This window comes from Pseudophryne corroboree, chromosome 4 (assembly GCF_028390025.1).
Source record: "Pseudophryne corroboree isolate aPseCor3 chromosome 4, aPseCor3.hap2, whole genome shotgun sequence".
NCBI lineage: Eukaryota > Metazoa > Chordata > Amphibia > Anura > Myobatrachidae > Pseudophryne > Pseudophryne corroboree.
The window spans coordinates 62501445-62528634 of NC_086447.1; the positions used below are offsets into that span (position 1 = coordinate 62501445).

Here is a 27190-nt window from a genome sequence, read left to right on the forward strand (position 1 = left end):
AAGAGCCCAAGACCAACAAATGCATGAATGCACTCTACAGTAATGGAAAAGAATTAACACCAATTATGAAAAATAATTGATCATTCTATTAAATGTGATGTAGCTCAGTGGTAGATTATATTCTGTCGATACTGTGTTTCCTTATTTAACCAGCAGTTACCATATCATACCTACTGACATTCTCCAAACACTGATGTCAAGTGTATGGTAATTATGAAACAGAGTTTTAATTTCACTGGGAAATGTACTATAAAAGCAGTAGTTTCATAAAAGAACAAATCACACGATACAGCAAAACTAATTGATTAAGAAGGACAGACATCTTTAAACACATTGTGAACCTATGGAGGATGGATTTGGGCTTGAATGTCAAGTAATTAGTGATCAATCAACGCATGAAAAGATAAACACATATCAACTCTGTACAAAATACCTGGTGAAGCCTTAGTCAGCAATGCCCAGGAGGCAGTCATAGCCTGCATCCTATGTGCCCTTCTTCCAAGTTCTGACACTGCTGATAAAACAGAATGTAAGACTGTCTTCTACTTGGCAATACTTGATCAATATCCATGCCATTCATTACATAAGGTAGGGATTCTGTCATAGTGATGAGCGGATTCGTGATGATAACCCAGACTCCGGTGAAGAAGTCTAACAGCAATTTAAAGTGTGGAATGATCATCTACTTGCATCCTCATCAGCTGTGGAAATTATGGTGTCCTTGAACTCTGGCAAAGTCTAATGGTTTTTATTGCTATATACTCGGAGATGACCCTTAGAACACTAGAAAATAGTAGAACTTAAGTACAAAGCAAAGCTGCAATCGAATGAGTGCCACACTTTTTCACAGGGGATGTAGCTCAGTGGTAGAGCGCATGCTTTGCATGTATGAGGCCCCGGGATCAATCCCTGGCATCTCCATGTTTTGCAAAATGTAGATTCTTTCTTAACTCTATGTAACCTCTCCAGATCAACAAATGCATTAAAAAAAACTCTAGAGAAATTGGAAAAGTTTCAATCAAACTATGAAAAATTATTGACCAGTCTATAAAATGTGATGTTGCTCAGTGGTAGATTATATTCCCCAGAATCTGTGTTTCCTCATTGAAATAAAAGTTATCATATGATACCTACAGTATCCTTGAAATCTATACAGCAAGGTATAATTGTTATCTTTGCTCCGTGCTCTGAGTTTAACCTTAGAACAGTGGAAGTAGTAGAACTTGAGTACTATGCAGAACAGCAATCGCTCGGTATCAAACCTCACCAACTCGAACAGGATGTAGCTCAGTGGTAGAGCGCATGCTTTGCATGTATGAAGCCCCCGGGTTCAATCCCCGGCATTTCCATGTTTTGAAAAATATAGATTCTTACTTATCTGTATGTAACCTCTTCAGAAGAGCCAAAGACCAACAAATGCATGAATGTACTCTACAGTAATGGGCAAGAATTAACACCAATTATGAAAAATAATTGATCATTCTATTAAATGTGATGTAGCTCAGTGGTAGATTATATTCTGTGGATACTGTGTTTTCTTATTTAACCAGCAGTTACCATATCATACCTACTGACATTCTCCAAACACTGATGTCAAGTATATGGTAATTATGAAACAGAGTTTTAATTTTACTGGGAAATGTACTATAAAAGCAGTAGTTTCATAAAAGAACAAATCACACGATACAGCAAAACTAATTGATTAAGAAGGACAGACATCTTTAAACACATTGTGAACCTATGGAGGATGGATTTGGGCTTGAATGTCAAGTAATTAGTGATCAATCAATGCATGAAAAGATAAACACATATCAACTCTGTACAAAATACCTGGTGAAGCCTTAGTCAGCAATGCCCAGGAGGCAGTCATAGCCTGCATCCTATGTGCCCTTCTTCCAAGTTATGACACTGCTGATAAAACAGAATGTAAGACTGTCCTCTACTTGGCAATACTTGATCAATATCCATGCCATTCATTACATAAGGTAGGGGATTCTGTCATAGTGATGAGCGGATTCGTGATGATAACCCAGACTCCGGTGAAGAAGTCTAACAGCAATTTAAAATGTGGAATGATCATCTACTTGCATCCTCATCAGCTGTGGAAATTATGGTGTCCTTGAACTCTGGCAAAGTCTAATGGTTTTTATTGCTATATACTCGGAGATGACCCTTAGAACACTAGAAAATAGTAGAACTTAAGTTCAAAGCAAAGCTGCAATCGAATGAGTGCCACACTTTTTCACAGGGGATGTAGCTCAGTGGTAGAGTGCATGCTTTGCATGTATGAGGCCCCGGGTTCAATCCCCGGCATCTCCATGTTTTGCAAAATGTAGATTCTTTCTTAACTCTATGTAACCTCTCCAGATCAACAAATGCATTAAAAAAAACTCTAGAGAAATTGGAAAAGTTTCAATCAAACTATGAAAAATTATTGACCAGTCTATAAAATGTGATGTTGCTCAGTGGTAGATTATATTCCCCAGAATCTGTGTTTCCTCATTGAAATAAAAGTTATCATATGATACCTACAGTATCCTTGAAATCTATACAGCAAGGTATAATTGTTATCTTTGCTCCGTGCTCTGAGTTTAACCTTAGAACAGTGGAAGTAGTAGAACTTGAGTACTATGCAGAACAGCAATCACTCAGTATCAAAACACACCAACTCAGAGGGGATGTAGCTCAGTGGTAGAGCGCATGCTTTGCATGTATGAGGCCCCGGGTTCAATCCCCGGCATCTCCATGTTTTGCAAAATATAGATTCTTACTTATCTGTATGTAACCTCTTCAAAAGAGCCCAAGACCAACAAATGCATGAATGCACTTTACAGTAATGGGCAAGAATTAACACCAATTATGAAAAATAATTGATCATTCTATTAAATGTGATGTAGCTCAGTGGTAGATTATATTCTGTGGATACTGTGTTTCCTTATTTAACCAGCAGTTACCATATCATACCTACTGACATTCTCCAAACACTGATGTCAAGTGTATGGTAATAATGAAACAGAGTTTTAATTTCACTGGGAAATGTACTATAAAAGCAGTAGTTTCATAAAAGAACAAATCACACGATACAGCAAAACTAATTGATTAAGAAGGACAGACATCTTTAAACACATTGTGAACCTATGGAGGATGGATTTGGGCTTGAATGTCAAGTAATTAGTGATCAATCAATGCATGAAAAGATAAACACATATCAACTCTGTACAAAATACCTGGTGAAGCCTTAGTCAGCAATGCCCAGGAGGCAGTCATTGCCTGCATCCTATGTGCCCTTCTTCCAAGTTCTGACACTGCTGATAAAACAGAATGTAAGACTGTCCTCTACTTGATCAATATCCATGCCATTCATTACATAAGGTAGGGGATTCTGATGATAACCCAGACTCCGGTGAAGAAGTGTAACAGCAATTTAAAGTGTGGAATGATCATCTACTTGCATCCTCATCAGCTGTGGAAATTATGGTGTCCTTGAACTCTGGCAAAGTCTAATGGTTTTTATTGCTATATACTCGGAGATGACCCTTAGAACACTAGAAAATAGTAGAACTTAAGTACAATGCAAAGCTGCAATCGAATGAGTGCCACGCTTTTTCACAGGGGATGTAGCTCAGTGGTAGAGCGCATGCTTTGCATGTATGAGGCCCCGGGTTCAATCCCTGGCATCTCCATGTTTTGCAAAATGTAGATTCTTTCTTAACTCTATGTAACCTCTCCAGATCAACAAATGCATTAAAAAAAACTCTAGAGAAATTGGAAAAGTTTCAATCAAACTATGAAAAATTATTGACCAGTCTATAAAATGTGATGTTGCTCAGTGGTAGATTATATTCCCCAGAATCTGTGTTTCCTCATTGAAATAAAAGTTATCATATGATACCTACAGTATCCTTGAAATCTATACAGCAAGGTATAATTGTTATCTTTGCTCCGTGCTCTGAGTTTAACCTTAGAACAGTGGAAGTAGTAGAACTTGAGTACTATGCAGAACAGCAATCGCTCGGTATCAAACCTCACCAACTCGAAGAGGATGTAGCTCAGTGGTAGAGCGCATGCTTTGCATGTATGAAGCCCCCGGGTTCAATCCCTGGCATTTCCATGTTTTGCAAAATATAGATTCTTACTTATCTGTATGTAACCTCTTCAGAAGAGCCAAAGACCAACAAATGCATGAATGTACTCTACAGTAATGGGCAAGAATTAACACCAATTATGAAAAATAATTGATCATTCTATTAAATGTGATGTAGCTCAGTGGTAGATTATATTCTGTGGATACTGTGTTTTCTTATTTAACCAGCAGTTACCATATCATACCTACTGACATTCTCCAAACACTGATGTCAAGTATATGGTAATTATGAAACAGAGTTTTAATTTCACTGGGAAATGTACTATAAAAGCAGTAGTTTCATAAAAGAACAAATCACACGATACAGCAAAACTAATTGATTAAGAAGGACAGACATCTTTAAACACATTGTGAACCTATGGAGGATGGATTTGGGCTTGAATGTCAAGTAATTAGTGATCAATCAATGCATGAAAAGATAAACACATATCAACTCTGTACAAAATACCTGGTGAAGCCTTAGTCAGCAATGCCCAGGAGGCAGTCATAGCCTGCATCCTATGTGCCCTTCTTCCAAGTTCTGACACTGCTGATAAAACAGAATGTAAGACTGTCCTCTACTTGATCAATATCCATGCCATTCATTACATAAGGTAGGGGATTCTGATGATAACCCAGACTCCGGTGAAGAAGTGTAACAGCAATTTAAAGTGTGGAATGATCATCTACTTGCATCCTCATCAGCTGTGGAAATTATGGTGTCCTTGAACTCTGGCAAAGTCTAATGGTTTTTATTGCTATATACTCGGAGATGACCCTTAGAACACTAGAAAATAGTAGAACTTAAGTACAATGCAAAGCTGCAATCGAATGAGTGCCACGCTTTTTCACAGGGGATGTAGCTCAGTGGTAGAGCGCATGCTTTGCATGTTTGAGGCCCCGGGTTCAATCCCTGGCATCTCCATGTTTTGCAAAATGTAGATTCTTTCTTAACTCTATGTAACCTCTCCAGATCAACAAATGCATTAAAAAAAACTCTAGAGAAATTGGAAAAGTTTCAATCAAACTATGAAAAATTATTGACCAGTCTATAAAATGTGATGTTGCTCAGTGGTAGATTATATTCCCCAGAATCTGTGTTTCCTCATTGAAATAAAAGTTATCATATGATACCTACAGTATCCTTGAAATCTATACAGCAAGGTATAATTGTTATCTTTGCTCCGTGCTCTGAGTTTAACCTTAGAACAGTGGAAGTAGTAGAACTTGAGTACTATGCAGAACAGCAATCGCTCGGTATCGAACCACACCAACTCAGAGGGGATGTAGCTCAGTGGTAGAGCGCATGCTTTGCATGTATGAGACCCCGGGTTCAATTCCCTGCATCTCCATGTTTTGCAAAATATAGATTCTTACTTATCTGTATGTAACCTCTTCAGAAGAGCCCAAGACCAACAAATGCATGAATGCACTCTACAGTAATGGGCAAGAATTAACACCAATTATGAAAAATAATTGATCATTCTATTAAATGTGATGTAGCTCAGTGGTAGATTATATTCTGTGGATACTGTGTTTCCTTATTTAACTAGCAGTTACCATATCATACCTACTGACATTCTCCAAACACTGATGTCAAGTATATGGTAATTATGAAACAGAGTTTTAATTTCACTGGGAAATGTAGTATAAAAGCAGTAGTTTCATAAAAGAACAAATCGCACGATACAGCAAAACTAATTGATTAAGAAGGACAGACATCTTTAAACACATTGTGAACCTATGGAGGATGGATTTGGGCTTGAATGTCAAGTAATTAGTGATCAATCAATGCATGAAAAGATAAACACATATCAACTCTGTACAAAATACCTGGTTAAGCCATAGTCAGCAATGCCCAGGAGGCAGTCATAGCCTACATCCTATGTGCCCTTCTTCCAAGTTCTGACACTGCTGATAAAACAGAATGTAAGACTGTCCTCTACTTGGCAATACTTGATCAATATCCATGCCATTCATTACATAAGGTAGGGGTTCTGTCATAGTGATGAGCGGATTCGTGATGATAACCCAGACTCCGGTGAAGAAGTCTAACAGCAATTTAAAGTGTGGAATGATCATCTACTTGCATCCTCATCAGCTGTGGAAATTATGGTGTCCTTGAACTCTGGCATAGTCTAATGGTTTTTATTGCTATATACTCGGAGATGACCCTTAGAACACTAGAAAATAGTAGAACTTAAGTACAAAGCAAAGCTGCAATCGAATGAGTGCCACACTTTTTCACAGGGGATGTAGCTCAGTGGTAGAGCGCATGCTTTGCCTGTATGAGGCCCCGGGTTCAATCCCTGGCATCTCCATGTTTTGCAAAATGTAGATTCTTTCTTAACTCTATGTAACCTCTCCAGATCAACAAATGCATTAAAAAAAACTCTAGAGAAATTGGAAAAGTTTCAATCAAACTATGAAAAATTATTGACCAGTCTATAAAATGTGATGCTGCTCAGTGGTAGATTATATTCCCCAGAATCTGTGTTTCCTCATTGAAATAAAAGTTATCATATGATACCTACAGTATCCTTGAAATCTATACAGCAAGGTATAATTGTTATCTTTGCTCCGTGCTCTGAGTTTAACCTTAGAACAGTGGAAGTAGTAGAACTTGAGTGCTATGCAGAACAGCAATCACTCGGTATCAAAACACACCAACTCAGAGGGGATGTAGCTCAGCGGTAGAGCGCATGCTTTGCATGTATGAGGCCCCGGGTTCAATCCCCGGCATCTCCATGTTTTGCAAAATATAGATTCTTACTTATCTGTATGTAACCTCTTCAAAAGAGCCCAAGACCAACAAATGCATGAATGTACTCTACAGTAATGGGCAAGAATTAACACCAATTATGAAAAATAATTGATCATTCTATTAAATGTGATGTAGCTCAGTGGTAGATTATATTCTGTGTATACTGTGTTTCCTTATTTAACCACCAGTTACCATATCATACCTACTGACATTCTCCAAACACTGATGTCAAGTATATGGTAATTATGAAACAGAGTTTTAATTTCACTGGGAAATGTACTATAAAAGCAGTAGTTTCATAAAAGAACAAATCACACGATACAGCAAAACTAATTGATTAAGAAGGACAGACATCTTTAAACACATTGTGAACCTATGGAGGATGGATTTGGGCTTGAATGTCAAGTAATTAGTGATCAATCAATGCATGAAAAGATAAACACATATCAACTCTGTACAAAATACCTGGTGAAGCCTTAGTCAGCATTGCCCAGGAGGCAGTCATAGCCTGCATCCTATGTGCCCTTCTTCCAAGTTCTGACACTGCTGATAAAACAGAATGTAAGACTGTCCTCTACTTGATCAATATCCATGCCATTCATTACATAAGGTAGGGGATTCTGATGATAACCCAGACTCCGGTGAAGAAGTGTAACAGCAATTTAAAGTGTGGAATGATCATCTACTTGCATCCTCATCAGCTGTGGAAATTATGGTGTCCTTGAACTCTGGCAAAGTCTAATGGTTTTTATTGCTATATACTCGGAGATGACCCTTAGAACACTAGAAAATAGTAGAACTTAAGTACAATGCAAAGCTGCAATCGAATGAGTGCCACGCTTTTTCACAGGGGATGTAGCTCAGTGGTAGAGCGCATGCTTTGCATGTATGAGGCCCCGGGTTCAATCCCTGGCATCTCCATGTTTTGCAAAATGTAGATTCTTTCTTAACTCTATGTAACCTCTCCAGATCAACAAATGCATTAAAAAAAACTCTAGAGAAATTGGAAAAGTTTCAATCAAACTATGAAAAATTATTGACCAGTCTATAAAATGTGATGTTGCTCAGTGGTAGATTATATTCCCCAGAATCTGTGTTTCCTCATTGAAATAAAAGTTATCATATGATACCTACAGTATCCTTGAAATCTATACAGCAAGGTATAATTGTTATCTTTGCTCCGTGCTCTGAGTTTAACCTTAGAACAGTGGAAGTAGTAGAACTTGAGTACTATGCAGAACAGCAATCGCTCGGTATCGAACCGCACCAACTCAAAGGGGATGTAGCTCAGTGGTAGAGCGCATGCTTTGCATGTATGAGGCCCCGGGTTCAATTCCCTGCATCTCCATGTTTTGCAAAATATAGATTCTTACTTATCTGTATGTAACCTCTTCAGAAGAGCCCAAGACCAACAAATGCATGAATGCACTCTACAGTAATGGGCAAGAATTAACACCAATTATGAAAAATAATTGATCATTCTATTAAATGTGATGTAGCTCAGTGGTAGATTATATTCTGTGGATACTGTGTTTCCTTATTTAACCAGCAGTTACCATATCATACCTACTGACATTCTCCAAACACTGATGTCAAGTATATGGTAATTATGAAACAGAGTTTTAATTTCACTGGGAAATGTAGTATAAAAGCAGTAGTTTCATAAAAGAACAAATCGCACGATACAGCAAAACTAATTGATTAAGAAGGACAGACATCTTTAAACACATTGTGAACCTATGGAGGATGGATTTGGGCTTGAATGTCAAGTAATTAGTGATCAATCAATGCATGAAAAGATAAACACATATCAACTCTGTACAAAATACCTGGTTAAGCCATAGTCAGCAATGCCCAGGAGGCAGTCATAGCCTGCATCCTATGTGCCCTTCTTCCAAGTTCTGACACTGCTGATAAAACAGAATGTAAGACTGTCCTCTACTTGGCAATACTTGATCAATATCCATGCCATTCATTACATAAGGTAGGGGTTCTGTCATAGTGATGAGCGGATTCGTGATGATAACCCAGACTCCGGTGAAGAAGTCTAACAGCAATTTAAAGTGTGGAATGATCATCTACTTGCATCCTCATCAGCTGTGGAAATTATGGTGTCCTTGAACTCTGGCAAAGTCTAATGGTTTTTATTGCTATATACTCGGAGATGACCCTTAGAACACTAGAAAATAGTAGAACTTAAGTACAAAGCAAAGCTGCAATCGAATGAGTGCCACAATTTTTCACAGGGGATGTAGCTCAGTGGTAGAGTGCATGCTTTGCATGTATGAGGCCCCGGGTTCAATCCCTGGCATCTCCATGTTTTGCAAAATGTAGATTCTTTCTTAACTCTATGTAACCTCTCCAGATCAACAAATGCATTAAAAAAAACTCTAGAGAAATTGGAAAAGTTTCAATCAAACTATGAAAAATTATTGACCAGTCTATAAAATGTGATGTTGCTCAGTGGTAGATTATATTCCCCAGAATCTGTGTTTCCTCATTGAAATAAAAGTTATCATATGATACCTACAGTATCCTTGAAATCTATACAGCAAGGTATAATTGTTATCTTTGCTCCGTGCTCTGAGTTTAACCTTAGAACAGTGGAAGTAGTAGAACTTGAGTACTATGCAGAACAGCAATCACTCGGTATCAAAACACACCAACTCAGAGGGGATGTAGCTCAGCGGTAGAGCGCATGCTTTGCATGTATGAGGCCCCGGGTTCAATCCCCGGCATCTCCATGTTTTGCAAAATATAGATTCTTACTTATCTGTATGTAACCTCTTCAAAAGAGCCCAAGACCAACAAATGCATGAATGTACTCTACAGTAATGGGCAAGAATTAACACCAATTACGAAAAATAATTGATCATTCTATTAAATTTGATGTAGCTCAGTGGTAGATTATATTCTGTGTATACTGTGTTTCCTTATTTAACCAGCAGTTACCATATCATACCTACTGACATTCTCCAAACACTGATGTCAAGTATATGGTAATTATGAAACAGAGTTTTAATTTCACTGGGAAATGTACTATAAAAGCAGTAGTTTCATAAAAGAACAAATCACATGATACAGCAAAACTAATTGATTAAGAAGGACAGACATCTTTAAACACATTGTGAACCTATGGAGGATGGATTTGGGCTTGAATGTCAAGTAATTAGTGATCAATCAATGCATGAAAAGATAAACACATATCAACTCTGTACAAAATACCTGGTGAAGCCTTAGTCAGCAATGCCCAGGAGGCAGTCATAGCCTGCATCCTATGTGCCCTTCTTCCAAGTTCTGACACTGCTGATAAAACAGAATGTAAGACTGTCCTCTACTTGGCAATACTTGATCAATATCCATGCCATTCATTACATAAGGTAGGGGATTCTGATTATAACCCAGACTCCGGTGAAGCAGTCTAACAGCAATTTAAAGTGTGGAATGATCATCTACTTGCATCCTCATCAGCTGTGGAAATTATGGTGTCCTTGAACTCTGGCAAAGTGTAATGGTTTTTATTGCTTTATACTCGGAGATGATCTACTGACATTCTCCAAACACTGATGTCAAGTATATGGTAATTATGAAACAGAGTTTTAATTTCACTGGGAAATGTACTATAAAAGCAGTAGTTTCATAAAAGAACAAATCACACGATACAGCAAAACTAATTGATTAAGAAGGACAGACATCTTTAAACACATTGTGAACCTATGGAGGATGGATTTGGGCTTGAATGTCAAGTAATTAGTGATCAATCAATGCATGAAAAGATAAACACATATCAACTCTGTACAAAATACCTGGTGAAGCCTTAGTCAGCAATGCCCAGGAGGCAGTCATAGCCTGCATCCTATGTGCCCTTCTTCCAAGTTCTGACACTGCTGATAAAACAGAATGTAAGACTGTCCTCTACTTGGCAATACTTGATCAATATCCATGCCATTCATTACATAAGTTAGGGGATTCTGATGATAACCCAGACTCCGGTGAAGAAGTCTAACAGCAATTTAAAGTGTGGAATGATCATCTACTTGCATCCTCATCAGCTGTGGAAATTATGGTGTCCTTGAACTCTGGCAAAGTCTAATGGTTTTTATTGCTATATACTCGGAGATGACCCTTAGAACACTAGAAAATAGTAGAACTTAAGTACAATGCAAAGCTGCAATCGAATGAGTGCCACGCTTTTTCACAGGGGATGTAGCTCAGTGGTAGAGCGCATGCTTTGCATGTATGAGGCCCCGGGTTCAATCCCTGGCATCTCCATGTTTTGCAAAATGTAGATTCTTTCTTAACTCTATGTAACCTCTCCAGATCAACAAATGCATTAAAAAAAACTCTAGAGAAATTGGAAAAGTTTCAATCAAACTATGAAAAATTATTGACCAGTCTATAAAATGTGATGTTGCTCAGTGGTAGATTATATTCCCCAGAATCTGTGTTTCCTCATTGAAATAAAAGTTATCATATGATACCTACAGTATCATTGAAATCTATACAGCAAGGTATAATTGTTATCTTTGCTCCGTGCTCTGAGTTTAACCTTAGAACAGTGGAAGTAGTAGAACTTGAGTACTATGCAGAACAGCAATCGCTCGGTATCAAACCTCACCAACTCGTAGAGGATGTAGCTCAGTGGTAGAGCGCATGCTTTGCATGTATGAAGCACCCGGGTTCAATCCCCGGCATTTCCATGTTTTGCAAAATATAGATTCTTACTTATCTGTATGTAACCTCTTCAGAAGAGCCAAAGACCAACAAATGCATGAATGTACTCTACAGTAATGGGCAAGAATTAACACCAATTATGAAAAATAATTGATCATTCTATTAAATGTGATGTAGCTCAGTGGTAGATTATATTCTGTGGATACTGTGTTTCCTTATTTAACCAGCAGTTACCATATCATACCTACTGACATTCTCCAAACACTGATGTCAAGTATATGGTAATTATGAAACAGAGTTTTAATTTCACTGGGAAATGTACTATAAAAGCAGTAGTTTCATAAAAGAACAAATCACACGATACAGCAAAACTAATTGATTAAGAAGGACAGACATCTTTAAACACATTGTGAACCTATGGAGGATGGATTTGGGCTTGAATGTCAAGTAATTAGTGATCAATCAATGCATGAAAAGATAAACACATATCAACTCTGTACAAAATACCTGGTGAAGCCTTAGTCAGCAATGCCCAGGAGGCAGTCATAGCCTGCATCCTATGTGCCCTTCTTCCAAGTTCTGACACTGCTGATAAAACAGAATGTAAGACTGTCCTCTACTTGGCAATACTTGATCAATATCCATGCCATTCATTACATAAGGTAGGGGATTCTGATGATAACCCAGACTCCGGTGAAGAAGTCTAACAGCAATTTAAAGTGTGGAATGATCATCTACTTGCATCCTCATCAGCTGTGGAAATGATGGAGTCCTTGAACTCTGGCAAAGTGTAATGGTTTTTATTGCTTTATACTCGGAGATGATCTACTGACATTCTCCAAACACTGATGTCAAGTATATGGTAATTATGAAACAGAGTTTTAATTTCACTGGGAAATGTACTATAAAAGCAGTAGTTTCATAAAAGAACAAATCACACGATACAGCAAAACTAATTGATTAAGAAGGACAGACATCTTTAAACACATTGTGAACCTATGGAGGATGGATTTGGGCTTGAATGTCAAGTAATTAGTGATCAATCAATGCATGAAAAGATAAACACATATCAACTCTGTACAAAATACCTGGTGAAGCCTTAGTCAGCAATGCCCAGGAGGCAGTCATAGCCTGCATCCTATGTGCCCTTCTTCCAAGTTCTGACACTGCTGATAAAACAGAATGTAAGACTGTCCTCTACTTGGCAATACTTGATCAATATCCATGACATTCATTACATAAGGTAGGGGATTCTGTCATAGTGATGAGCGGATTCGTGATGATAACCCAGACTCCGGTGAAGAAGTCTAACAGCAATTTAAAGTGTGGAATGATCATCTACTTGCATCCTCATCAGCTGTGGAAATTATGGTGTCCTTGAACTCTGGCAAAGTGGTTTTTATTGCTATATACTCGGAGATGACCCTTAGAACACTAGAAAATAGTAGAACTTAAGTACAAAGCAAAGCTGCAATCGAATGAGTGCCACCCTTTTTCACAGGGGATGTAGCTCAGTGGTAGAGCGCATGCTTTGCATGTATGAGGCCCCGGGTTCAATCCCCGGCATCTCCATGTTTTGCAAAATGTAGATTCTTTCTTAACTCTATGTAACCTCTCCAGATCAACAAATGCATTAAAAAAAACTCTAGAGAAATTGGAAAAGTTTCAATCAAGCTATGAAAAATTATTGACCAGTCTATAAAATGTGATGTTGCTCAGTGGTAGATTATATTCCCCAGAATCTGTTTTTCCTCATTGAAATAAAAGTTATCATATGATACCTACAGTATCCTTGAAATCTATACAGCAAGGTATAATTGTTATCTTTGCTCCGTGCTCTGAGTTTAACCTTAGAACAGTGGAAGTAGTAGAACTTGAGTACTATGCAGAACAGCAATCACTCGGTATCAAAACACACCAACTCAGAGGGGATGTAGCTCAGTGGTAGAGCGCATGCTTTACATGAATGAGGCCCCGGGTTAAATCCCCGGCATCTCCAAGTTTTGCAAAATATAGATTCTTACTTATCTGTATGTAACCTCTTCAAATGAGCCCAAGACCAACAAATGCATGAATGCACTCTACAGTAATGGGCAAGAATTAACACCTATTATGAAAAATAATTGATCATTCTATTAAATGTGATGTAGCTCAGTGGTAGATTATATTCTGTGGATACTGTGTTTCCTTATTTAACCAGCAGTTACCATATCATACCTACTGACATTCTCCAAACACTGATGTCAAGTGTATGGTAATAATGAAACAGAGTTTTAATTTCACTGGGAAATGTACTATAAAAGCAGTAGTTTCATAAAAGAACAAATCACACGATACAGCAAAACTAATTGATTAAGAAGGACAGACATCTTTAAACACATTGTGAACCTATGGGGGATGGATTTGGGCTTGAATGTCAAGTAATTAGTGATCAATCAATGCATGAAAAGATAAACACATATCAACTCTGTACAAAATACCTGGTGAAGCCTTAGTCAGCAATGCCCAGGAGGCAGTCATAGCCTGCATCCTATGTGCCCTTCTTCCAAGTTCTGACACTGCTGATAAAACAGAATGTAAGACTGTCCTCTACTTGGCAATACTTGAACAATATCCATGCCATTCATTACATAAGGTAGGGGATTCTGATGATAACCCAGACTCCGGTGAAGAAGTCTAACAGCAATTTAAAGTGTGGAATGATCATCTACTTGCATCCTCATCAGCTGTGGAAATTATGGTGTCCTTGAACTCTGGCAAAGTCTAATGGTTTTTATTGCTATATACTCGGAGATGACCCTTAGAACACTAGAAAATAGTAGAACTTAAGTACAATGCAAAGCTGCAATCGAATGAGTGCCACGCTTTTTCACAGGGGATGTAGCTCAGTGGTAGAGCGCATGCTTTGCATGTATGAGGCCCCGGGTTCAATCCCCGGCATCTCCATGTTTTGCAAAATGTAGATTCTTTCTTAACTCTATGTAACCTCTCCAGATCAACAAATGCATTAAAAAAAACTCTAGAGAAATTGGAAAAGTTTCAATCAAACTATGAAAAATTATTGACCAGTCTATAAAATGTGATGTTGCTCAGTGGTAGATTATATTCCCCAGAATCTGTGTTTCCTCATTGAAATAAAAGTTATCATATGATACCTACAGTATCATTGAAATCTATACAGCAAGGTATAATTGTTATCTTTGCTCCGTGCTCTGAGTTTAACCTTAGAACAGTGGAAGTAGTAGAACTTGAGTACTATGCAGAACAGCAATCGCTCGGTATCAAACCTCACCAACTCGTAGAGGATGTAGCTCAGTGGTAGAGCGCATGCTTTGCATGTATGAAGCACCCGGGTTCAATCCCCGGCATTTCCATGTTTTGCAAAATATAGATTCTTACTTATCTGTATGTAACCTCTTCAGAAGAGCCAAAGACCAACAAATGCATGAATGTACTCTACAGTAATGGGCAAGAATTAACACCAATTATGAAAAATAATTGATCATTCTATTAAATGTGATGTAGCTCAGTGGTAGATTATATTCTGTGGATACTGTGTTTCCTTATTTAACCAGCAGTTACCATATCATACCTACTGACATTCTCCAAACACTGATGTCAAGTATATGGTAATTATGAAACAGAGTTTTAATTTCACTGGGAAATGTACTATAAAAGCAGTAGTTTCATAAAAGAACAAATCACACGATACAGCAAAACTAATTGATTAAGAAGGACAGACATCTTTAAACACATTATGAACCTATGGAGGATGGATTTGGGCTTGAATGTCAAGTAATTAGTGATCAATCAATGCATGAAAAGATAAACACATATCAACTCTGTACAAAATACCTGGTGAAGCCTTAGTCAGCAATGCCCAGGAGGCAGTCATAGCCTGCATCCTATGTGCCCTTCTTCCAAGTTCTGACACTGCTGATAAAACAGAATGTAAGACTGTCCTCTACTTGGCAATACTTGATCAATATCCATGCCATTCATTACATAAGGTAGGGGATTCTGATGATAACCCAGACTCCGGTGAAGAAGTCTAACAGCAATTTAAAGTGTGGAATGATCATCTACTTGCATCCTCATCAGCTGTGGAAATGATGGAGTCCTTGAACTCTGGCAAAGTGTAATGGTTTTTATTGCTTTATACTCGGAGATGATCTACTGACATTCTCCAAACACTGATGTCAAGTATATGGTAATTATGAAACAGAGTTTTAATTTCACTGGGAAATGTACTATAAAAGCAGTAGTTTCATAAAAGAACAAATCACACGATACAGCAAAACTAATTGATTAAGAAGGACAGACATCTTTAAACACATTGTGAACCTATGGAGGATGGATTTGGGCTTGAATGTCAAGTAATTAGTGATCAATCAATGCATGAAAAGATAAACACATATCAACTCTGTACAAAATAACTGGTGAAGCCTTAGTCAGCAATGCCCAGGAGGCAGTCATAGCCTGCATCCTATGTGCCCTTCTTCCAAGTTCTGACACTGCTGATAAAACAGAATGTAAGACTGTCCTCTACTTGGCAATACTTGATCAATATCCATGACATTCATTACATAAGGTAGGGGATTCTGTCATAGTGATGAGCGGATTCGTGATGATAACCCAGACTCCGGTGAAGAAGTCTAACAGCAATTTAAAGTGTGGAATGATCATCTACTTGCATCCTCATCAGCTGTGGAAATTATGGTGTCCTTGAACTCTGGCAAAGTGGTTTTTATTGCTATATACTCGGAGATGACCCTTAGAACACTAGAAAATAGTAGAACTTAAGTACAAAGCAAAGCTGCAATCGAATGAGTGCCACCCTTTTTCACAGGGGATGTAGCTCAGTGGTAGAGCGCATGCTTTGCATGTATGAGGCCCCGGGTTCAATCCCCGGCATCTCCATGTTTTGCAAAATGTAGATTCTTTCTTAACTCTATGTAACCTCTCCAGATCAACAAATGCATTAAAAAAAACTCTAGAGAAATTGGAAAAGTTTCAATCAAGCTATGAAAAATTATTGACCAGTCTATAAAATGTGATGTTGCTCAGTGGTAGATTATATTCCCCAGAATCTGTTTTTCCTCATTGAAATAAAAGTTATCATATGATACCTACAGTATCCTTGAAATCTATACAGCAAGGTATAATTGTTATCTTTGCTCCGTGCTCTGAGTTTAACCTTAGAACAGTGGAAGTAGTAGAACTTGAGTACTATGCAGAACAGCAATCACTCGGTATCAAAACACACCAACTCAGAGGGGATGTAGCTCAGTGGTAGAGCGCATGCTTTACATGAATGAGGCCCCGGGTTAAATCCCCGGCATCTCCAAGTTTTGCAAAATATAGATTCTTACTTATCTGTATGTAACCTCTTCAAATGAGCCCAAGACCAACAAATGCATGAATGCACTCTACAGTAATGGGCAAGAATTAACACCTATTATGAAAAATAATTGATCATTCTATTAAATGTGATGTAGCTCAGTGGTAGATTATATTCTGTGGATACTGTGTTTCCTTATTTAACCAGCAGTTACCATATCATACCTACTGACATTCTCCAAACACTGATGTCAAGTGTATGGTAATAATGAAACAGAGTTTTAATTTCACTGGGAAATGTACTATAAAAGCAGTAGTTTCATAAAAGAACAAATCACACGATACAGCAAAACTAATTGATTAAGAAGGACAGACATCTTTAAACACATTGTGAACCTATGGGGGATGGATTTGGGCTTGAATGTCAAGTAATTAGTGATCAATCAATGCATGAAAAGATAAACACATATCAACTCTGTACAAAATACCTGGTGAAGCCTTAGTCAGCAATGCCCAGGAGGCAGTCATAGCCTGCATCCTATGTGCCCTTCTTCCAAGTTCTGACACTGCTGATAAAACAGAATGTAAGACTGTCCTCTACTTGGCAATACTTGAACAATATCCATGCCATTCATTACATAAGGTAGGGGATTCTGATGATAACCCAGACTCCGGTGAAGAAGTCTAACAGCAATTTAAAGTGTGGAATGATCATCTACTTGCATCCTCATCAGCTGTGGAAATTATGGTGTCCTTGAACTCTGGCAAAGTCTAATGGTTTTTATTGCTTTATACTCGGAGATGACCCTTAGAACACTAGAAAATAGTAGAACTTGAGTACAATGCAAAGCTGCAATCGAATGAGTACCATACTTTTTCACAGTGGATGTAGCTCAGTGGTAGAGCGCATGCTTTGCATGTATGAGGCCCCGGGTTCAATCCCCAGCATCTCCATGTTTTGCAAAATGTAGATTCTCTCTTAACTCTATGTAACCTCTCCAGATCAACAAATGCATTAAAAAAAACTCTAGAGAAATTGGAAAAGTTTCAATCAAACTATGAAAAATTATTGACCAGTCTATAAAATGTGATGTTGCTCAGTGGTAGATAATATTCCCCAGAATCTGTTTCCTCATTGAAATAAAAGTTATCATATGATACCTACAGTATCCTTGAAATCTATACAGCAAGATATAATTGTTATCTTTGCTCCGTGCTCTGAGTTTAACCTTAGAACAGTGGAAGTAGTAGAACTTGATTACTATGCAGAACAGCAATCGCTCGGTATCAAACCACACCAACTCAAAGGGGATGTAGCTCAGTGGTAGAGCGCATGCTTTGCATGTATGAGGCCCCGGGTTCAATCCACGCATCTCCATGTTTTGCAAAATATAGATTCTTACTTATCTGTATGTAACCTCTTCAGAAGAGCCAAAGACCAACAAATGCATGAATGTACTCTACAGTAATGGGCAAGAATTAACACCAATTATGAAAAATAATTGATCATTCTATTAAATGTGATGTAGCTCAGTGGTAGATTATATTCTGTGGATACTGTGTTTCCTTATTTAACCAGCAGTTACCATATCATACCTACTGACATTCTCCAAACACTGATGTCAAGTATATGGTAATTATGAAACAGAGTTTTAATTTCACTGGGAAATGTACTATAAAAGCAGTAGTTTCATAAAAGAACAAATCACACGATACAGCAAAACTAATTGATTAAGAAGGACAGACATCTTAAAACACATTGTGAACCTATGGAGGATGGATTTGGGCTTGAATGTCAAGTAATTAGTGATCAATCAAAGCATGAAAAGATAAACACATATCAACTCTGTACAAAATACCTGGTGAAGCCTTAGTCAGCAATGCCCAGGAGGCAGTCATAGCCTGTATCCTATGTGCCCTTCTTCCAAGTTCTGACACTGCTGATAAAACAGAATGTAAGACTGTCCTCTACTTGGCAATACTTGATCAATATCCATGCCATTCATTACATAAGGTAGGGGATTCTGTCATAGTGATGAGCGGATTTGTGATGATAACCCAGACTCCGGTGAAGAAGTCTAACAGCAATTTAAAGTGTGGAATGATCATCTACTTGCATCCTCATCAGCTGTGGAAATTATGGTGTCCTTGAACTCTGGCAAAGTCTAATGGTTTTTATTGCTATATACTCGGAGATGACCCTTAGAACACTAGAAAATAGTAGAACTTAAGTACAAAGCAAAGCTGCAATCGAATGAGTGCCACACTTTTTCATAGGGGATGTAGCTCAGTGGTAGAGCGCATGCTTTGCATGTATGAGGCCCCAGGTTCAATCCCTGGCATCTCCATGTTTTGCAAAATGTAGATTCTTTCTTAACTCTATGTAACCTCTCCAGATCAACAAATGCATTAAAAAAAAACTCTAGAGAAATTGGAAAAGTTTCAATCAAACTATGAAAAATTATTGACCAGTCTATAAAATGTGATGTTCCTCAGTGGTAGATTATATTCCCCAGAATCTGTGTTTCCTCATTGAAATAAAAGTTATCATATGATACCTACAGTATCCTTGAAATCTATACAGCAAGGTATAATTGTTATCTTTGCTCCGTGCTCTGAGTTTAACCTTAGAACAGTGGAAGTAGTAGAACTTGAGTACTATGCAGAACAGCAATCACTCGGTATCAACACAAACCAACTCAGAGGGGATGTAGCTCAGTGGTAGAGCGCATGCTTTGCATGTATGAGGCCCCGGGTTCAATCCCCAGCATCTCCATGTTTTGCAAAATATAGATTCTTACTTATCTGTATGTAACCTCTTCAAAAGAGCCCAAGACCAACAAATGCATGAATGCACTCTACAGTAATGGGCAAGAATTAACACCAATTATGAAAAATAATTGATCATTCTATTAAATGTGATGTAGCTCAGTGGTAGATTATATTCTGTGGATACTGTGTTTCCTTATTTAACCAGCAGTTACCATATCATACCTACTGACATTCTCCAAACACTGATGTCAAGTATATGGTAATTATGAAACAGAGTTTTAATTTCACTGGGAAATGTACTATAAAAGCAGTAGTTTCATAAAAGAACAAATCGCACGATACAGCAAAACTAATTGATTAAGAAGGACAGACATCTTTAAACACATTGTGAACCTATGGAGGATGGATTTGGGCTTGAATGTCAAGTAATTAGTGATCAATCAATGCATGAAAAGATAAACACATATCAACTCAGTACAAAATACCTGGTTAAGCCATAGTCAGCAATGCCCAGGAGGCAGTCATAGCCTGCATCCTATGTGCCCTTCTTCCAAGTTCTGACACTGCTGATAAAACAGAATGTAAGACTGTCCTCTACTTGGCAATACTTGATCAATATCCATGCCATTCATTACATAAGGTAGGGGATTCTGATTATAACCCAGACTCCGGTGAAGCAGTCTAACAGCAATTTAAAGTGTGGAATGATCATCTACTTGCATCCTCATCAGCTGTGGAAATTATGGTGTCCTTGAACTCTGGCAAAGTGTAATGGTTTTTATTGCTTTATACTCGGAGATGATCTACTGACATTCTCCAAACACTGATGTCAAGTATATGGTAATTATGAAACAGAGTTTTAATTTCACTGGGAAATGTACTATAAAAGCAGTAGTTTCATAAAAGAACAAATCACACGATACAGCAAAACTAATTGATTAAGAAGGACAGACATCTTTAAACACATTGTGAACCTATGGACGATGGATTTGGGCTTGAATGTCAAGTAATTAGTGATTAATCAATGCATGAAAAGATAAACACATATCAACTCTGTACAAAATACCTGGTGAAGCCTTAGTCAGCAATGCCCAGGAGGCAGTCATAGCCTGCATCCTATGTGCCCTTCTTCCAAGTTCTGACACTGCTGATAAAACAGAATGTAAGACTGTCCTCTACTTGGCAATACTTGATCAATATCCATGCCATTCATTACATAAGTTAGGGGATTCTGATGATAACCCAGACTCCGGTGAAGAAGTCTAACAGCAATTTAAAGTGTCGAATGATCATCTACTTGCATCCTCATCAGCTGTGGAAATTATGGTGTCCTTGAACTCTGGCAAAGTCTAATGGTTTTTACTGCTATATACTCGGAGATGACCCTTAGAACACTAGAAAATAGTAGAACTTAAGTACAAAGCAAAGCTGCAATCGAATGAGTGCCACGCTTTTTCACAGGGTATGTAGCTCAGTGGTAGAGCGCATGCTTTGCATGTATGAGGCCCTGGGTTCAATCCCCGGCATCTCCATGTTTTGCAAAATGTAGATTCTTTCTTAACTCTATGTAACCTCTCCAGATCAACAAATGCATTAAAAAAAACTCTAGAGAAATTGGAAAAGTTTCAATCAAGCTATGTAAAATTATTGACCAGTCTATAAAATGTGATGTTGCTCAGTGGTAGATTATATTCCCCAGAATCTGTGTTTCCTCATTGAAATAAAAGTTATCATATGATACCTACAGTATCCTTGAAATCTATACAGCAAGGTATAATTGTTATCTTTGCTCCGTGCTCTGAGTTTAACCTTAGAACAGTGGAAGTAGTAGAACTTGAGTACTATACAGAACAGCAATCACTCGGTATCAAAACACACCAACTCAGAGGGGATGAAGCTCAGTGGTAGAGCGCATGCTTTGCATGTATGAAGCCCCGGGTTCAATCCCCGGCATCTCCATGTTTTGCAAAATATAGATTCTTACTTATCTGTATGTTACCTCTTCAAAAGAGCCCAAGACCAACAAATGCATGAATGCACTCTACAGTAATGGGCAAGAATTAACATCAATTATGAAAAATAATTGATCATTCTATTAAATGTGATGTAGCTCAGTGGTAGATTATATTCTGTGGATACTGTGTTTCCTTATTTAACCAGCAGTTACCATATCATACCTACTGACAATCTCCAAACACTGATGTCAAGTGTATGGTAATTATGAAACAGAGTTTTAATTTCACTGTGAAATGTACTATAAAAGCAGTAGTTTCATAAAAGAACAAATCACACGATACAGCAAAACTAATTGATTAAGAATGACAGACATCTTTAAACACATTGTAAACCTATGGAGGATGGATTTGGGCTTGAATGTCAAGTAATTTGTGATCAATCAATGCATGAAAAGATAAACACATATCAACTCTGTACAAAATACCTGGTGAAGCCTTAGTCAGCAATGCCCAGGAGGCAGTCATAGCCTGCATCCTATGTGCCCTTCTTCCAAGTTCTGACACTGCTGATAAAACAGAATGTAAGACTGTCCTCTACTTGGCAATACTTGATCAATATCCATGCCATTCATTACATAAGGTAGGGGATTCTGATGATAACCCAGACTCCGGTGAAGAAGTCTAACAGCAATTTAAAGTGTGGAATGATCATCTACTTGCATCCTCATCAGCTGTGGAAATGATGGTGTCCTTGAACTCTGGCAAAGTGTAATGGTTTTTATTGCTTTATACTCGGAGATGATCTACTGACATTCTCCAAACACTGATGTCAAGTATATGGTAATTATGAAACAGAGTTTAATTTCACTGGGAAATGTACTATAAAAGCAGTAGTTTCATAAAAGAACAAATCACACGATACAGCAAAACTAATTGATTAAGAAGGACAGACATCTTTAAACACATTGTGAACCTATGGAGGATGGATTTGGGCTTGAATGTCAAGTAATTAGTGATCAATCAATGCATGAAAAGATAAACACATATCAACTCTGTACAAAATACCTGGTGAAGTCTTAGTCAGCAATGCCCAGGAGGCAGTCATAGCCTGCATCCTATGTGCCCTTCTTCCAAGTTCTGACACTGCTGATAATACAGAATGTAAGACTGTCCTCTACTTGATCAATATCCATGCCATTCATTACATAAGGTAGGGGATTCTGATGATAACCCAGACTCCGGTGAAGAAGTCTAACAGCAATTTAAAGTGTGGAATGATCATCTACTTGCATCCTCATCAGCTGTGGAAATTATGGTGTCCTTGAACTCTGGCAAAGTGTAATGGTTTTTATTGCTTTATACTCGGAGATGATCTACTGACATTCTCCAAACACTGATGTCAAGTATATGGTAATTATGAAACAGAGTTTTAATTTCACTGGGAAATGTACTATAAAAGCAGTAGTTTCATAAAAGAACAAATCACACAATACAGCAAAACTAATTGATTAAGAAGGACAGACATCTTTAAACACATTGTAAACCTATGGAGGATGGATTTGGGCTTGAATGTCAAGTAATTAGTGATCAATCAATGCATGAAAAGATAAACACATATCAACTCTGTACAAAATACCTGGTGAAGCCTTAGTCAGCAATGCCCAGGAGGCAGTCATAGCCTGCATCCTATGTGCCCTTCTTCCAAGTTCTGACACTGCTGATAAAACAGAATGTAAGACTGTCCTCTACTTGGCAATACTTGATCAATATCCATGCCATTCATTACATAAATTAGGGGATTCTGATGATAACCCAGACTCCGGTGAAGAAGTCTAAAAGCAATTTAAAGTGTGGAATGATCATCTACTTGCATCCTCATCAGCTGTGGAAATTATGGTGTCCTTGAACTCTGGCAAAGTCTAATGGTTTTTATTGCCATATACTCGGAGATGACCCTTAGAACACTAGAAAATAGTAGAACTTAAGTACAATGCAAAGCTGCAATCGAATGAGTGCCACGCTTTTTCACAGGGGATGTAGCTCAGTGGTAGAGCGCATGTTTTGCATGTATGAGGCCCCGGGTTCAATCCCCGGCATCTCCATGTTTTGCAAAATGTAGATTCTTTCTTAACTCTATGTAACCTCTCCAGATCAACAAATGCATTAAAAAAAACTCTAGAGAAATTGGAAAAGTTTCAATCAAACTATGAAAAATTATTGACCAGTCTATAAAATGTGATGTTGCTCAGTGGTAGATTATATTCCCCAGAATCTGTTTACTCATTGAAATAAAAGTTATCATATGATACCTACAGTATCCTTGAAATCTATACAGCAAGGTATAATTGTTATCTTTGCTCCGTGCTCTGAGTTTAACCTTAGAACAGTGGAAGTAGTAGAACTTGAGTACTATGCAGAACAGCAATCACTCAGTATCAAAACACACCAACTCAGAGGGGATGTAGCTCAGTGGTAGAGCGCATGCTTTGCATGTATGAGGCCCCGGGTTCAATCCCCGGCATCTCCATGTTTTGCAAAATATAGATTCTTACTTATCTGTATGTAACCTCTTCAGAAGAGCCAAAGACCAACAAATGCATGAATGTACTCTACAGTAATGGGCAAGAATTAACACCAATTATGAAAAATAATTGATCATTCTATTAAATGTGATGTAGCTCAGTGGTAGATTATATTCTGTGGATACTGTGTTTCCTTATTTAACCAGCAGTTACCATATCATACCTACTGACATTCTCCAAACACTGATGTCAAGTATATGGTAATTATGAAACAGAGTTTTAATTTTACTGGGAAATGTACTATAAAAGCAGTAGTTTCATAAAAGAACAAATCACACGATACAGCAAAACTAACTGATTAAGAAGGACAGACATCTTTAAACACATTGTGAACCTATGGAGGATGGATTTGGGCTTGAATGTCAAGTAATTAGTGATCAATCAATGCATGAAAAGATAAACACATATCAACTCTGTACAAAATACCTGGTGAAGCCTTAGTCAGCAATGCCCAGGAGGCAGTCATAGCCTGCATCCTATGTGCCCTTCTTCCAAGTTCTGACACTGCTGATAAAACAGAATGTAAGACTGTCCTCTACTTGGCAATACTTGATCAATATCCATGCCATTCATTACATAAGGTAGGGGATTCTGTCATAGTGATGAGCGGATTCGTGATGATAACCCAGACTCCGGTGAAGAAGTCTAACAGCAATTTAAAGTGTGGAATGATCATCTACTTGCATCCTCATCAGCTGTGGAAATTATGGTGTCCTTGAACTCTGGCAAAGTCTAATGGTTTTTATTGCTATATACTCAGAGATGACCCTTAGAACACTAGAAAATAGTAGAACTTAAGTACAAAGCAAAGCTGCAATCGAATGAGTGCCACACTTTTTCAAAGGGGATGTAGCTCAGTGGTAGAGCGCATGCTTTGCATGTATGAGGCCCCGGGTTCAATCCCCGGCATCTCCATGTTTTGCAAAATGTAGATTCTTTCTTAACTCTATGTAACCTCTCCAGATCAACAAATGCATTAAAAAAAACTCTAGAGAAATTGGAAAAGTTTCAATCAAGCTATGAAAAATTATTGACCAGTCTATAAAATGTGATGTTGCTCAGTGGTAGATTATATTCCCCAGAATCTGTGTTTCCTCATTGAAATAAAAGTTATCATATGATACCTACAGTATCCTTGAAATCTATACAGCAAGGTATAATTGTTATCTTTGCTCCGTGCTCTGAGTTTAACCTTAGAACAGTGGAAGTAGTAGAACTTGAGTACTATGCAGAACAGCAATCACTCGGTATCAAAACACACCAACTCAGAGGGGATGTAGCTCAGTGGTAGAGCGTAAGCTTTGCATGTATGAGGCCCCGGGTTCAATCCCCGGCATCTCCATGTTTTGCAAAATATAGATTCTTACTTATCTGTATGTAAACTCATCAAAAGAGCCCAAGACCAACAAATGCATGAATGCACTCTACAGTAATGGGCAAGAATTAACACCAATTATGAAAAATAATTGATCATTCTATTAAATGTGATGTAGCTCAGTGGTAGATTATATTCTGTGGATACTGTGTTTCCTTATTTAACCAGCAGTTACCATATCATACCTACTGACATTCTCCAAACACTGATGTCAAGTGTATGGTAATAATGAAACAGAGTTTTAATTTCACTGGGAAATGTACTATAAAAGCAGTAGTTTCATAAAAGAACAAATCACACGATACAGCAAAACTAATTGATTAAGAAGGACAGACATCTTTAAACACATTGTGAACCTATGGAGGATGGATTTGGGCTTGAATGTCAAGTAATTAGTGATCAATCAATGCATGAAAAGATAAACACATATCAACTCTGTACAAAATACCTGGTGAAGCCTTAGTCAGCAATGCCCAGGAGGCAGTCATAGCCTGCATCCTATGTGCCCTTCTTCCAAGTTCTGACACTGCTGATAAAACAGAATGTAAGACTGTCCTCTACTTGGCAATACTTGATCAATATCCATGCCATTCATTACATAAGGTAGGGGATTCTGTCATAGTGATGAGCGGATTCGTGATGATAACCCAGACTCCGGTGAAGAAGTCTAACAGCAATTTAAAGTGTGGAATGATCATCTACTTGCATCCTCATCAGCTGTGGAAATTATGGTGTCCTTGAACTCTGGCAAAGTCTAATGGTTTTTATTGCTATATACTCGGAGATGACCCTTAGAACACTAGAAAATAGTAGAACTTAAGTACAAAGCAAATCTGCAATCGAATGAGTGCCACACTTTTTCACAGGGGATGTAGCTCAGTGGTAGAGCGCATGCTTTGCATGTATGAGGCCCCGGGTTCAATCCCCGGCATCTCCATGTTTTGCAAAATGTAGATTCTTTCTTAACTCTATGTAACCTCTCCAGATCAACAAATGCATTAAAAAAAACTCTAGAGAAATTGGAAAAGTTTCAATCAAGCTATGAAAAATTATTGACCAGTCTATAAAATGTGATGTTGCTCAGTGGTAGATTATATTCCCCAGAATCTGTGTTTCCTCATTGAAATAAAAGTTATCATATGATACCTACAGTATCCTTGAAATCTATACAGCAAGGTATAATTGTTATCTTTGCTCCGTGCTCTGAGTTTAACCTTAGAACAGTGGAAGTAGTAGAACTTGAGTACTATGCAGAACAGCAATCACTCGGTATCAAAACACACCAACTCAGAGGGGATGTAGCTCAGTGGTAGAGCGTAAGCTTTGCATGTATGAGGCCCCGGGTTCAATCCCCGGCATCTCCATGTTTTGCAAAATATAGATTCTTACTTATCTGTATGTAAACTCATCAAAAGAGCCCAAGACCAACAAATGCATGAATGCACTCTACAGTAATGGGCAAGAATTAACACCAATTATGAAAAATAATTGATCATTCTATTAAATGTGATGTAGCTCAGTGGTAGATTATATTCTGTGGATACTGTGTTTCCTTATTTAACCAGCAGTTACCATATCATACCTACTGACATTCTCCAAACACTG

General features: G+C 37.9%; 31 non-coding genes across 31 annotated transcripts; all 31 read left to right on the top strand.

The window, feature by feature from the left end:
- Nucleotides 1–849: 849 nt before the first annotated feature.
- Nucleotides 850–921, top strand: TRNAA-UGC (transfer RNA alanine (anticodon UGC)). The gene has a single exon. It is a non-coding gene; the product is annotated as a tRNA-Ala (tRNA).
- Nucleotides 922–2247: 1326 nt separating this feature from the next.
- Nucleotides 2248–2319, top strand: TRNAA-UGC (transfer RNA alanine (anticodon UGC)). The gene has a single exon. It is a non-coding gene; the product is annotated as a tRNA-Ala (tRNA).
- A 355-nt stretch (nucleotides 2320–2674) lies between these two features.
- On the top strand, nucleotides 2675–2746 carry TRNAA-UGC (transfer RNA alanine (anticodon UGC)). The gene has a single exon. It is a non-coding gene; the product is annotated as a tRNA-Ala (tRNA).
- Nucleotides 2747–3611: 865 nt separating this feature from the next.
- Nucleotides 3612–3683, top strand: TRNAA-UGC (transfer RNA alanine (anticodon UGC)). The gene has a single exon. It is a non-coding gene; the product is annotated as a tRNA-Ala (tRNA).
- Nucleotides 3684–4976: 1293 nt separating this feature from the next.
- Nucleotides 4977–5048, top strand: TRNAA-UGC (transfer RNA alanine (anticodon UGC)). Its single transcript has one exon. It is a non-coding gene; the product is annotated as a tRNA-Ala (tRNA).
- A 355-nt stretch (nucleotides 5049–5403) lies between these two features.
- Nucleotides 5404–5475, top strand: TRNAA-UGC (transfer RNA alanine (anticodon UGC)). Its single transcript has one exon. It is a non-coding gene; the product is annotated as a tRNA-Ala (tRNA).
- An 897-nt stretch (nucleotides 5476–6372) lies between these two features.
- TRNAA-UGC (transfer RNA alanine (anticodon UGC)) lies at nucleotides 6373–6444 on the top strand. The gene has a single exon. It is a non-coding gene; the product is annotated as a tRNA-Ala (tRNA).
- Nucleotides 6445–6799: 355 nt separating this feature from the next.
- On the top strand, nucleotides 6800–6871 carry TRNAA-UGC (transfer RNA alanine (anticodon UGC)). Its single transcript has one exon. It is a non-coding gene; the product is annotated as a tRNA-Ala (tRNA).
- Nucleotides 6872–7736: 865 nt separating this feature from the next.
- On the top strand, nucleotides 7737–7808 carry TRNAA-UGC (transfer RNA alanine (anticodon UGC)). Its single transcript has one exon. It is a non-coding gene; the product is annotated as a tRNA-Ala (tRNA).
- Nucleotides 7809–8163: 355 nt separating this feature from the next.
- Nucleotides 8164–8235, top strand: TRNAA-UGC (transfer RNA alanine (anticodon UGC)). The gene has a single exon. It is a non-coding gene; the product is annotated as a tRNA-Ala (tRNA).
- Nucleotides 8236–9132: 897 nt separating this feature from the next.
- On the top strand, nucleotides 9133–9204 carry TRNAA-UGC (transfer RNA alanine (anticodon UGC)). Its single transcript has one exon. It is a non-coding gene; the product is annotated as a tRNA-Ala (tRNA).
- Nucleotides 9205–9559: 355 nt separating this feature from the next.
- Nucleotides 9560–9631, top strand: TRNAA-UGC (transfer RNA alanine (anticodon UGC)). Its single transcript has one exon. It is a non-coding gene; the product is annotated as a tRNA-Ala (tRNA).
- A 1456-nt stretch (nucleotides 9632–11087) lies between these two features.
- TRNAA-UGC (transfer RNA alanine (anticodon UGC)) lies at nucleotides 11088–11159 on the top strand. The gene has a single exon. It is a non-coding gene; the product is annotated as a tRNA-Ala (tRNA).
- A 355-nt stretch (nucleotides 11160–11514) lies between these two features.
- Nucleotides 11515–11587, top strand: TRNAA-UGC (transfer RNA alanine (anticodon UGC)). The gene has a single exon. It is a non-coding gene; the product is annotated as a tRNA-Ala (tRNA).
- Nucleotides 11588–13061: 1474 nt separating this feature from the next.
- Nucleotides 13062–13133, top strand: TRNAA-UGC (transfer RNA alanine (anticodon UGC)). Its single transcript has one exon. It is a non-coding gene; the product is annotated as a tRNA-Ala (tRNA).
- Nucleotides 13134–13488: 355 nt separating this feature from the next.
- Nucleotides 13489–13560, top strand: TRNAV-UAC (transfer RNA valine (anticodon UAC)). The gene has a single exon. It is a non-coding gene; the product is annotated as a tRNA-Val (tRNA).
- Nucleotides 13561–14435: 875 nt separating this feature from the next.
- On the top strand, nucleotides 14436–14507 carry TRNAA-UGC (transfer RNA alanine (anticodon UGC)). Its single transcript has one exon. It is a non-coding gene; the product is annotated as a tRNA-Ala (tRNA).
- Nucleotides 14508–14862: 355 nt separating this feature from the next.
- TRNAA-UGC (transfer RNA alanine (anticodon UGC)) lies at nucleotides 14863–14935 on the top strand. Its single transcript has one exon. It is a non-coding gene; the product is annotated as a tRNA-Ala (tRNA).
- A 1474-nt stretch (nucleotides 14936–16409) lies between these two features.
- TRNAA-UGC (transfer RNA alanine (anticodon UGC)) lies at nucleotides 16410–16481 on the top strand. Its single transcript has one exon. It is a non-coding gene; the product is annotated as a tRNA-Ala (tRNA).
- Nucleotides 16482–16836: 355 nt separating this feature from the next.
- TRNAV-UAC (transfer RNA valine (anticodon UAC)) lies at nucleotides 16837–16908 on the top strand. The gene has a single exon. It is a non-coding gene; the product is annotated as a tRNA-Val (tRNA).
- Nucleotides 16909–17783: 875 nt separating this feature from the next.
- Nucleotides 17784–17855, top strand: TRNAA-UGC (transfer RNA alanine (anticodon UGC)). The gene has a single exon. It is a non-coding gene; the product is annotated as a tRNA-Ala (tRNA).
- A 1322-nt stretch (nucleotides 17856–19177) lies between these two features.
- TRNAA-UGC (transfer RNA alanine (anticodon UGC)) lies at nucleotides 19178–19249 on the top strand. Its single transcript has one exon. It is a non-coding gene; the product is annotated as a tRNA-Ala (tRNA).
- Nucleotides 19250–19605: 356 nt separating this feature from the next.
- Nucleotides 19606–19677, top strand: TRNAA-UGC (transfer RNA alanine (anticodon UGC)). The gene has a single exon. It is a non-coding gene; the product is annotated as a tRNA-Ala (tRNA).
- Nucleotides 19678–21133: 1456 nt separating this feature from the next.
- Nucleotides 21134–21205, top strand: TRNAA-UGC (transfer RNA alanine (anticodon UGC)). The gene has a single exon. It is a non-coding gene; the product is annotated as a tRNA-Ala (tRNA).
- A 355-nt stretch (nucleotides 21206–21560) lies between these two features.
- TRNAA-UGC (transfer RNA alanine (anticodon UGC)) lies at nucleotides 21561–21632 on the top strand. Its single transcript has one exon. It is a non-coding gene; the product is annotated as a tRNA-Ala (tRNA).
- Nucleotides 21633–23658: 2026 nt separating this feature from the next.
- TRNAA-UGC (transfer RNA alanine (anticodon UGC)) lies at nucleotides 23659–23730 on the top strand. Its single transcript has one exon. It is a non-coding gene; the product is annotated as a tRNA-Ala (tRNA).
- Nucleotides 23731–24083: 353 nt separating this feature from the next.
- On the top strand, nucleotides 24084–24155 carry TRNAA-UGC (transfer RNA alanine (anticodon UGC)). The gene has a single exon. It is a non-coding gene; the product is annotated as a tRNA-Ala (tRNA).
- An 898-nt stretch (nucleotides 24156–25053) lies between these two features.
- On the top strand, nucleotides 25054–25125 carry TRNAA-UGC (transfer RNA alanine (anticodon UGC)). Its single transcript has one exon. It is a non-coding gene; the product is annotated as a tRNA-Ala (tRNA).
- A 355-nt stretch (nucleotides 25126–25480) lies between these two features.
- On the top strand, nucleotides 25481–25552 carry TRNAA-UGC (transfer RNA alanine (anticodon UGC)). The gene has a single exon. It is a non-coding gene; the product is annotated as a tRNA-Ala (tRNA).
- An 898-nt stretch (nucleotides 25553–26450) lies between these two features.
- TRNAA-UGC (transfer RNA alanine (anticodon UGC)) lies at nucleotides 26451–26522 on the top strand. The gene has a single exon. It is a non-coding gene; the product is annotated as a tRNA-Ala (tRNA).
- A 355-nt stretch (nucleotides 26523–26877) lies between these two features.
- TRNAA-UGC (transfer RNA alanine (anticodon UGC)) lies at nucleotides 26878–26949 on the top strand. Its single transcript has one exon. It is a non-coding gene; the product is annotated as a tRNA-Ala (tRNA).
- Nucleotides 26950–27190: the final 241 nt, after the last annotated feature.